This window comes from Ranitomeya variabilis, chromosome 2 (genome assembly GCF_051348905.1).
Source record: "Ranitomeya variabilis isolate aRanVar5 chromosome 2, aRanVar5.hap1, whole genome shotgun sequence".
Classification (NCBI taxonomy): domain Eukaryota; kingdom Metazoa; phylum Chordata; class Amphibia; order Anura; family Dendrobatidae; genus Ranitomeya; species Ranitomeya variabilis.
Window position 1 is genome coordinate 934,169,361 of NC_135233.1, and position 11,582 is coordinate 934,180,942.

The 11,582-nt window shown below is 53.6% G+C and overlaps 1 protein-coding gene across 4 annotated transcripts in view; it reads right to left on the reverse strand.

The window, feature by feature from the left end:
- Positions 1-5,136, reverse strand: part of LEKR1 (leucine, glutamate and lysine rich 1) — a 235,398-nt gene extending 230,262 nt beyond the window's left edge. For 2 of the 4 annotated variants that reach the window (XM_077292945.1, XM_077292942.1), the window contains exon 1: positions 4,991-5,136. The gene's annotated coding sequence lies outside the window, so the exon portion shown is untranslated. Of the gene's footprint in view, positions 1-4,849; positions 4,908-4,990 lie in introns of those variants that run through there. The other 2 variants (XM_077292944.1, XM_077292943.1) reach the window with 2 other exon arrangements.
- Positions 5,137-11,582: the final 6,446 nt, after the last annotated feature.

The window sequence follows — 11,582 nt, forward strand, 5'->3', positions numbered from 1 at the left end:
CAGATGAGTGGGCACCCCCTGAGTGAAAGATGAGTGGGCATCCCATCAGTGACAGATGAGTGAGCACCCCCTGAGTGACAGATGAGTGGGCACACTCTCAGTGACAGATGAGTGGGCACCCCCTCAGTGACAGATGAGTGACCACCCCCTCAGTGACAGATGAGTGAGCACCCCCTGAGTGACAGATGAGTGGGCACCCCATCAGTGACAGATGAGTGGGCACCCCATCAGTGACAGATGAGTGGGCACTCCCTCAGTGACAGATGAGTGGGCACCCCCTCAGTGACAGATGAGTGAGCACCCTCTGAGTGACACATGAGTGGGCACTCTCTCAGTGACAGATGAGTGGGCACCCCCTGAGTGACAGATGAGTGGGCATCCTATCAGAGACAGATGAGTGAGCACCCCCTGAGTGACTGATGAGTGGGCACACTCTCAGTGACAGATGAGTGGGCACTCCCTCAGTGACAGATGAGTGGGCACCCCCTCAGTGACAGATGAGTGAGCACACCCTGAGTGACAGATGAGTGGGCACCCCATCAGTGACAGATGAGTGGGCACTCCCTCAGTGACAGATGAGTGGGCACCCCCTCAGTGACAGATGAGTGAGCACCCCGAGTGACAGATGAGTGGGCACCCCCTGAATGACAGATGAGTGGGCACCCCTTGAGTGACAGATGAGTGGGCACCCCATCAGTGACAAATGAGTGGGCACTCCCTCAGTGACAGATGAGTGGGCACCCCCTCAGTGACAGATGAGTGGGCACCCCCTGAGTGACACATGAGTGGGCACTCTCTCAGTGACAGATGAGTGGGCACCCCATCAGTGACAGATGAGTGGGCACCCCCTGAGTGACAGATGAGTGGGCACCCCATCAGTGACAGATGAGTGGGCACACCCTGAGTGACAGATGAGTGGGCACACCCTGAGTGACAGATGAGTCGGCACTCCCTCAGTGACAGATGAGTGGGCACCCCTGAGTGACAGATGAGTGGGCACACCCTGAGTGACAGATGAGTGGGCACTCCCTCAGTGACAGATGAGTGGGCACCCCTGAGTGACAGATGAGTGGGCACTCCCTCAGTGACAGATGAGTGGGCACCCCCTCAGTGACAGATGAGTGACCACCCCCTCAGTGACAGATGAGTGAGCACCCCCTGAGTGACAGATGAGTGGGCACCCCTGAGTGACAGATGAGTGGGCACCCCATCAGTGACAGATGAGTGGGCACTCCCTCAGTGACAGATGAGTGGGCACCCCCTTAGTGACAGATGAGTGAGCACCCCGAGTGACAGATGAGTGGGCACCCCCTGAATGACAGATGAGTGGGCACCCCTTGAGTGACAGATGAGTGGGCACCCCCTCAGTGACAGATGAGTGGGCACCCCCTCAGTGACAGATGAGTGGGCACCCCCTCAGTGACAGATGAGTGGGCACTCCCTCAGTGACAGATGAGTGGGCACCCCCTCAGTGACAAATGAGTGAGCACCCCCTGAATGACACATGAGTGGGCACCCCATCAGTGACAGATGAGTGGGCACTCCCTCAGTGACAGATGAGTGGGCACCCCATCAGTGACAGATGAGTGGGCACCCCCTGAGTGACAGATGAGTGGGCACCCCATCAGTGACAGATGAGTGGGCACACCCTGAGTGACAGATGAGTGGGCACTCCCTCAGTGACAGATGAGTGGGCACACCCTGAGTGACAGATGAGTGGGCACTCCCTAAGTGACAGATGAGTGGGCACCCCTGAGTGACAGATGAGTGGGCACTCCCTCAGTGACAGATGAGTGGGCACTCCCTCAGTGACAGATGAGTGGGCACCCCCTCAGTGACAGATGAGTGACCACCCCCTCAGTGACAGATGAGTGACCACCCCCTGAGTGACAGATGAGTGGACACCCCCTGAGTGACAGATGAGTGGGCATCCCATCAGTGACAGATGAGTGAGCACCCCCTGAGTGACTGATGAGTGGGCACACTCTCAGTGACAGATCAGTGGGCAATCCCTCAGTGACAGATGAGTGGGCACCCCCTCAGTGACAGATGAGTGACCACCCCCTCAGTGACAGATGAGTGAGCACCCCGAGTGACAGATGAGTGGGCACCCCTGAGTGACAGATGAGTGGGCACCCCATCAGTGACAGATGAGTGGGCACTCCCTCAGTGACAGATGAGTGGGCACCCCCTCAGTGACAGATGAGTGAGCACCCCCTGAGTGACAGATGAGTGGGCACCCCTTGAGTGACAGATGAGTGGGCACCCCATCAGTGACAGATGAGTGGGCACCCCATCAGTGACAGATGAGTGGGCACTCCCTCAGTGACAGATGAGTGGGCACCCCCTGAATGACAGATGAGTGGGCACCCCTTGAGTGACAGATGAGTGGGCACCCCATCAGTGACAGATGAGTGGGCACTCCCTAAGTGACAGATGAGTGGGCACCCCTGAGTGACAGATGAGTGGGCACCCCTGAGTGACAGATGAGTGGGCACTCCCTCAGTGACAGATGAGTGGGCACTCCCTCAGTGACAGATGAGTGGGCACCCCCTCAGTGACAGATGAGTGACCACCCCCTCAGTGACAGATGAGTGACCACCCCCTGAGTGACAGATGAGTGGGCACCCCTGAGTGACAGATGAGTGGGCACCCCATCAGTGACAGATGAGTGGGCACTCCCTCAGTGACAGATGAGTGGGCACCCCCTCAGTGACAGATGAGTGAGCACCCACTGAGTGACACATGAGTGGGCACTCTCTCAGTGACAGATGAGTGGACACCCCCTGAGTGACAGATGAGTGGGCATCCCATCAGTGACAGATGAGTGAGCACCCCCTGAGTGACTGATGAGTGGGCACACTCAGTGACAGATCAGTGGGCACTCCCTCAGTGACAGATGAGTGGGCACCCCCTCAGTGACAGATGAGTGACCACCCCGAGTGACAGATGAGTGGGCACCCCTGAGTGACAGATGAGTGGGCACCCTTTGAGTGACAGATGAGTGGGCACCCCATCAGTGACAGATGAGTGGGCACTCCCTCAGTGACAGATGAGTGGGCACCCCCTCAGTGACAGATGAGTGAGCACCCCCTGAGTGACTGATGAGTGGGCACACTCTCAGTGACAGATGAGTGGGCACCCCCTCAGTGACAGATGAGTGACCACCCCCTCAGTGACAGATGAGTGAGCACCCCGAGTGACAGATGAGTGGGCACCCCTGAGTGACAGATGAGTGGGCACCCTTTGAGTGACAGATGAGTGGGCACCCCATCAGTGACAGATGAGTGGGCACCCCATCAGTGACAGATGAGTGGGCACTCCCTCAGTGACAGATGAGTGGGCACCCCCTCAGTGACAGATGAGTGAGCACCCCCTGAGTGACAGATGAGTGGGCACCCCTTGAGTGACAGATGAGTGGGCACCCCTTGAGTGACAGATGAGTGGGCACCCCATCAGTGACAGATGAGTGGGCACTCCCTCAGTGACAGATGAGTGGGCACCCCCTGAATGACAGATGAGTGGGCACCCCTTGAGTGACAGATGAGTAGGCACCCCATCAGTGACAGATGAGTGGGCACTCCCTAAGTGACAGATGAGTGGGCACCCCTGAGTGACAGATGAGTGGGCACTCCCTCAGTGACAGATGAGTGGGCACTCCCTCAGTGACAGATGAGTGGGCACCCCCTCAGTGACAGATGAGTGGGCACCCCTGAGTGACAGATGAGTGGGCACCCCATCAGTGACAGATGAGTGGGCACTCCCTCAGTGACAGATGAGTGGGCACCCCCTCAGTGACAGATGAGTGAGCACCCTCTGAGTGACACATGAGTGGGCACTCTCTCAGTGACAGATGAGTGAGCACCCCCTGAGTGACAGATGAGTGGGCACCCCTTGAGTGACAGATGAGTGGGCACCCCTTGAGTGACAGATGAGTGGGCACCCCATCAGTGACAGATGAGTGGGCACTCCCTCAGTGACAGATGAGTGGGCACCCCCTGAATGACAGATGATTGGGCACCCCTTGAGTGACAGATGAGTGGGCACCCCATCAGTGACAGATGAGTGGGCACTCCCTCAGTGACAGATGAGTGGGCACCCCCTCAGTGACAAATGAGTGAGCACCCCCTGCATGACACATGAGTGGGCAATCCCTCAGTGACAGATGAGTGGGCACCCCCTCAGTGACAGATGAGTGACCACCCCCTCAGTGACAGATGAGTGGGCACTCCCTCAGTGACAGATGAGTGGGCACCCCCTCAGTGACAGATGAGTGGGCACCCCCTGAGTGACACATGAGTGGGCACTCTCTCAGTGACAGATGAGTGGGCACCCCTGAGTGACAGATGAGTGGGCACCCCCTGAATGACAGATGAGTGGGCACCCCATCAGTGACAGATGAGTGGGCACACCCTGAGTGACAGATGAGTGGGCACTCCCTCAGTGACAGATGAGTGGGCACCCCTGAGTGACAGATGAGTGGGCACACCCTGAGTGACAGATGAGTGGGCACTCCCTCAGTGACAGATGAGTGGGCACACCCTGAGTGACAGATGAGTGGGCACACCCTGAGTGACAGATGAGTGGGCACCCCCTGAGTGACAGATGAGTGGGCACCCCCTGAGTGACAGATGAGTGGGCACACCCTGAGTGACAGATGAGTGGGCACTCCCTCAGTGACAGATGAGTGGGCACACCCTGAGTGACATGAGTGGGCACTACCTCGGTGACAGATGAGTGGGCACACCCTGAGTGACAGATGAGTGGGCACTCCCTCAGTGACAGATGAGTGGGCATCCCCTTAGTGAAAGCTGTTCCCACAGACTTGTCAGTTGGATGATGGAATCACCTCAGTGCCTATCTTAGGACAAGCAGCTCAACCCTCGCCGTCTCCCGACCTGTGCCGCTGTATCCCCACACCTGCAGTGTCCTGTATTGTACCGCCATGTGATGCTCGGGATCGTGTATCAAACATGACGGATCCACATACCGTGCGTCACGGAACCGGCGGCGGCAGCGGACACCACTGACGAGAAGCTCATGTGCTGAGGCTGAGCGTCTCCCGTAGTCATGGATACGCCGTCCAAACCCATAGAACGCTCCACTATGGAGGAGCCGCGTCGCGTATAGCCGCGTGTGGTGGTTGGCGGAAGTAGCGCAGTGGTTGGCATCGGGCTCTACGTGTAGTCAGGAAATGCCAGTGCAAGTATGAGGGAGTCTCTGAAGATCAGTGCTGTGCACTGCTCCGTCAGCCAGTACCACAGATTTACCACAGTGCTTTACTAAGGATGCTTATCAATGGTCATGTAGTTATGGTATTAGCTCTGCACTCAGACCAAGTGGCTCCCTAGTGCTCAAGTGTGCTCTCTGGTGTTCTCTCTGAGGTGTGCTCTCTGGTGTGTACTCTCTGGTGTGCTCTCAGGTGTGCTCTCTGGTGTGCTCTCTGGTGTGTGCGCTCTGGTGTGCTGTCAGGTGTGCTCTCTGAGGTGTGCTCTCTGGTGTGTGCGCTCTGGTGTGCTGTCAGGTGTTCTCTCTGAGGTGTGCTCTCTGATGTGCGTTCTGGTGTGCTCTCTGGTGTGTGCGCTCTGGTGTGCTCTCAGGTGTGCTCTGAGGTGTGCTCTCTGGTGTTCTCTCTGAGGTGTGCTCTCTGGTGTACTCTCTAGTGTGCGCTCTGAGGTGTGCTCTCTGAGGTGTACTCTCTAGTGTGCGCTCTGAGGTGTGCTCTCTGGTGTGTACTCTCTGGTGTGCTCTCAGGTGCGCGCTCTGGTGTGCTCTCTGATGTGTGCTCAGGTGTGCGCTCTGGTGTGCTCTCTGGTGTACTCTCTGGCGTGTGCCCTCTGATGTGTGCTCTGGTTGGTCCATTTGTGGCATAGTCTCTTATCTATTAGAGCCCGGCTTTAATCTTGATGTGTGCGTTATTGATGAGCGTAGGTGCTCGGATAAGGTGTTACCCCGCATGCTCGGGTGCTAACCAAGAGTATTCGGCGTGCTCGAATATTATGGTCTAGTCCCTGCAGCTGCATGTCTTGTTGGCGACCTTGCAGCAGACCTCAGCATGGATGTGTTTGAGGAACCACCGCAGCAGCGTCACCGTCAGGAGTGGAAGTCGGACAAGTGGCAACTAGACTGGCCAGGGAAATAGGGCAGGTCGTGAGTCCACCTCCAGGGGGGAAAGTTCTTGTGAACCGATCTTACCTTCATCTCCGGTACCCTAGACTGAACGACAGTAGTGAGTGAAAGTTCACCATGTTAATAGGTCCCTTTTTCTCTATATTTTTACTAGGGAAGTCCCATGAAGTGTAGCGCCAAGCAGGATAATAATGTGCGCTGTGCAGGGACAGCTTACCCAGCACATATACAAAATGACTATGTCCCAATTGTATTCAGAAGACCATCCCTGAAGAAACCCCCAGTTTTGCTATGGATTTAAAGCCCATAATTAAAGGGAACCTGTCACCCCCAAAATTGCAGATGAGCTAAGCCCACCAGCATCAGGGGCTTATCTACAGCATTCTGTAATGTTGTAGATAAGCCCCCGATGTATCCTGAAAGATGAGAAAAACAGGTTATTATACTCACCCAGGGGTGGTCCCGCTGTGGTCTGGTCTGATGGGCGTCACGGTCCGGTCTGGGACCTCCCATGCAGTGCGCAGGCGCCGGGCCTCTCTGACCTTTCCCGGCGCCTGCGCACTCCAGTACTTTGCTCTGCCCTCAACAGGGCAGACAAAGTACGCCTGTATCGGAGCCGCAGTGTGAAGACAAGAAGAGGACGTCATCGTAAGAAGATGGGAGGCCCCGGACCGCGACACCCACCGCAGCGGGACTGCCCCGGGTGAGTATACTCTAACCTCTTTTTCTCATCTTTCAGGTTACATCGGGGGCTTACCTACAGCATTCCAGAATGCTGTAGATAAGCCCCTGATGCCGGTGGGCTTAGCTCATCTGCGATTTTGGAGGTGACAGGTTCCCTTTCAATCAGAAATCAAGGACTCATTGAAATATCTAATGAAGCAGGAAAAGTAGGAAAAAGAGACCAAAACAGCAGTCATTTGATTCTGGTGGTTCAGTAGCAGGGCCGGACTGGCAATTCTGGCAAATGCCAGAAGGGCCTCTCTGTTCATGGGCTGCCTTGCCTGCTACATTCTTAACAGAGTTGGTGTTCTCAAGATACCCATACTGTTAGGAGTTGTGATGAAGCACAAGGTTGCTGACTCAGTCACTTAGGCTACTTTCATATTAGCGTCGTGCACTGCACGTCGCAATGCGATGTTGCGGCGCACCGACGCATACTGTGGAAGCGCTGCACAACGGGGGCAGTGGATGCTGTTTTTCAACGCATCCGCTGCCCTATTGTGAGGTGCGGGGGCGGAGTTCCGGCCGCGCATGCGCGGTCGGAAAAGACGGGCACGACGCACCAAAAAACGTTACAAGCAACGGTTTTTGGTGGCGACGGTCCGACGCAACACGATGCAACCGTCGCACGACGGTTGCGACGTGTGGCAATGCGTCGCTAATGCAAGTCAATGGAGAAAAAACGCATCCTGCAAGCACTTTTGCAGGATGCGTTTTTTCTACAAAATGACGCATAGCGACGTGCAGTGCACGACGCTAGTGTGAAAGTAGCCTTACCACACCAGGCCACGGGAATCATTAGAAACATTGGTCTTTTTGAAAATTTTCCTTTCCTACATCCAGGGTAATATTAGTAATATATTCCTTCTGGTTCATGGGGGCGGGGACACATGGGCCTGTAAGATTTCAAATGCCAGGACTGAATTTCAGCCCCAGTCCATTCCTGTTCAGTAGTATTGGAGGGTAGGGATGATGCTGACTCCTCTACTGTCTCCTCCTCCCTTTCCTCCTCCCTTTCCTCCTCTGATAATGACACCGTGGTTAGGCTGTGTTTTCTGGTGAAAGACACAGACAAGTTAGTAAGAGCCATCATGACAACCATGGGAATAGCAGATTCTAAAACCGCTAGAACAGTTCGGGACATCATGTTCGAGGAGTGTGAACAGAAGAGAAGGCGCTCATTACCTGTCAATGAGAAGATTAAAATACTCATTGACAAAGAATGTGAAAAAACCTGAGAAACAGGGTCCTCTACCATCTTTGTCAAAGACCCATTTGACGAGGAGGAAGCAGGCATATGGGAGAAGACCCCTAAGATTGATGTAGCAGTGGCAAAGTCCTCTAAAAGGTCTAACTTGCCTTTCAAAGATCTTGGTACTCTTAGGCTACTTTCACATTAGCGTCAGTACGGGGCTATCGCCATGCGTTGGCCCGACGTACGTTGTGAAATAAATGCACAACGGGGGCAGCGGATGCAGTTTTTCAACTCATCCACTGCCCCATTGTAATGTCCGGGGAGGAGGGGGCGGAGTTTCGGCTGCGCATGCGCGGTCGAAAATGGCGGACACGACGCACAAAAAAAGTTACATGGAACTTTTTTTGTGCCGACGGTCCGCTAAAACACGACGCATCCGTCGCACGACGGATGCAACGTGTGGCAATCCGTCACAATGCGTCGCTAATGCAAGTGTATGGAGAAAAAACACATCCTGCGGGCAACTTCCTTAGAGACCTCCTGGACAAAAAAAACGAAATTATTTAAAACAAGCATGGGAATCATCAGTGGGGCAGTAAAGCCATCAATAGCAGCAACCTGCAGGGCCAGATCTATGATAGTTTGGTTAAGGCCCCGTCACACATAGCGATTTACCAACGATCACGACCAGCGATACGACCTGGCCGTGATCGTTGGTAAGTCGCTGTGTGGTCACTGGGGAGCTGTCACACAGACAGCTCTCTCCAGCGACCAACGATCAGGGGAACGACTTCGGCATCGTTGAAACTGTCTTCAACGATGCCGAAGTCCCCCTGCAGCACCCGGGTAACCAGGGTAAACATCGGGTTACTAAGCGCAGGGCCGCGCTTAGTAACCCGATGTTTACCCTGGTTACCAAAAAAAACAAACAGTACATACTCACCATCTGATGTCCGTCAGGTCCCTTGCCGTCTGCTTCCTGCTCTGACTGAGTGCCGCCGTACAGTGAGAGCAGAGCGCAGCGGTGACGTCACCGCTGTGCTGTACTTTCACTTTCACTTTGCGGCGCTCAGTCAGTGTGGGAAGCAGACGGCAAGGGACCTGACGGACATCAGATGGTGAGTATGTACTGTTTGTTTTTTTTTTACATTTACGCTGGTAACCAGGGTAAACATCGGGTTACTAAGCGCGGCCCTGCGCTTAGTAACCCGATGTTTACCCTGGTTACCAGTGAAGACATCGCTGGATCGGTGTCACACACACCGATTCAGCGATGTCAGCGGGACCTCAACGACGAAAAAACGGCCCAGGCCATTCCGACACGACCAGCGATCTCGCAGCAGGGGCCTGATCGCTGGTACGTGTCACACATAGCGAGATCGCTACTGAGGTCGCTGTTGCGTCACAAAACTTGTGACTCAGCAGCGATCTCGCTATGTGTGACGGGGCCTTTACAGCAACTTGAGGATTAACTCAGGAACAACACCTCTAGAGATAAGATCTTGGCAAATCTCCTACTAATGCAAGGGGCTGCTGCCTTCCTCCATGAGGCTTCAGCGCACTCTGTCAGGTTGGCAGCCAGGTCAGTGAATTTATCAAATGCCTGTAGAGCATTGTGGCTCAAGATCTGGCAGGTGGATGTCCAATCTAAGGCCAAATTATGCACAATCCCATGCAAAGTAAAATACCTCTTTGGTCAAGCGCTTGATGATATTTTAGATACGGAGGCAGACAGAAAGAAGGGATTTACCAGTGTGTCCATTCCACAGTATGAGTTCCTTTTGCAAAAGAAGATACAACAGGACCAAGTCCCTTAGGCTACGTTCACATTTGCGTTGTGCGCCGCAGCGTCGGCGCCGCAGCGCACAACGCAAACAAAAACGCGGCAAAACGCACGCTAAAACGCTGCGTTTTGCGCCGCATGCGTCCTTTTTGGCCGAAAGTTGGACGCAAAAAAAAATGCAACTTGAAGCGTTTCTTGCGTCCAACGCTTGCGGCCATGCGGCGCAAAATGCAGCACAACGCATGTCCATGCGCCCCCATGTTAAATATAGGGGCGCATGACGCATGCGGCGCCCTTGCGGCGCCCGACGCTGCGGCGCTGACCGCAAATGTGAACGTAGCCTTAGAGAACAGGGAAAGTGGAAGAATAGGAAGCCAAGGAGCCGGGGCTTCATGTTTGGGGACCATTCCTCCGAAGCCAGAAAGCCCTCTCAGTGACAATTTCCCCAGGTAGGAGGAAGGCTGTCCCACTTCTGGCCTGAATTGGAGAAAATATCATCCAACACCTGGATTCTGTGTATAATACAGTCAAGGCTAAAACTCTAATTCGGTTCTACTCCCCGGCCCACTTTTAGGATATAATCTCCCAGAACTCCTGGGGAAAAATTAGCACTGGAGGTGGAAGCACTAAGCTTAGTATGAAAACAAGTACTGACGGAGGTGCCAGTACAGCAGCAGGTTGAAGGATTCTATTCTCCCCTATTCCTGATAATAAAGCCCGACTGCACCTTCAGTATTAAAGTCGACCTGAAGGGACTAAACAAGTTTCTGGTCTACAGGCCCTTCAAGATGGAGTCCATAAGATCGACCATAAAAATGCTATTCCTAGACTGTTATATGAGTGTCCTGGACTTAAAGGATGCTTACTACCACATCCCAATCCATGTGAAAGACCAATAGTGATTGAGAGTAGCCTTGTATATAAACAAGTAAGTCAGTTAGTTTCAGTACAGGCCCTACCCTTCGGTCTACCCATGGCCGTGAGCATATTTATGAAGATTATTCTGAAAATGACAGCACATCTCTGAGAACGAAATATTTTGATAGTTTCGTATGTGGACAATTTTTTGGTGGTTGGCAGATCAAAAGAAGACTGTAATCACCAACTGATGCAAGTCAGTACCAGCCTGACCCAGCTAGGATGGATATTAAAACTGGAAAAGTCAAAACTGGAACGGCTAAAGATTCATTCTTTCTTAGGGCTTATCTTGGACTCGGAAGAACAGACTTTTTGTCTACCGGAAGAAAAGAAGAACAGGGTCATAACCCTAATATCATTAGCAGTTACCAAACCGGTTATGACCCCAAGTAAGGCAATGTTACTGCTAGGAACAATGACTTCCTGTTTTCCCTTCAGTCCAGTGGGCTCAGATACACTCCAGATACTTACAGCAGGACATTCTAAAAGGAGAAAAGAGACTCAACTGCTTGTCACGGAATATATATAATGACCCCATAGGGGGTAGGTCAGTGGACGGCATGACACACACAGTGGGATGGTATAGGGGAGAGGAAGGCCCTAACAATAGGGAATGAGGGATGGTCACCACCTGAACTCAAACCTGAGTCTGACCCTGCACTTCTCTAATGCCCTAGGTGGGTCCTTTCCCCCAGCGCCATCAGGAACCTCGTCCCTTGCTGTTACCTCACACTGCCCTGGCTAGTCTCACCACTGCAAATAGTAATAAACAGGGGACAGTGAAAAACAAGCGAGGGACAAGGAATAAACAGAACACTTAGCTTTCAGACTCCA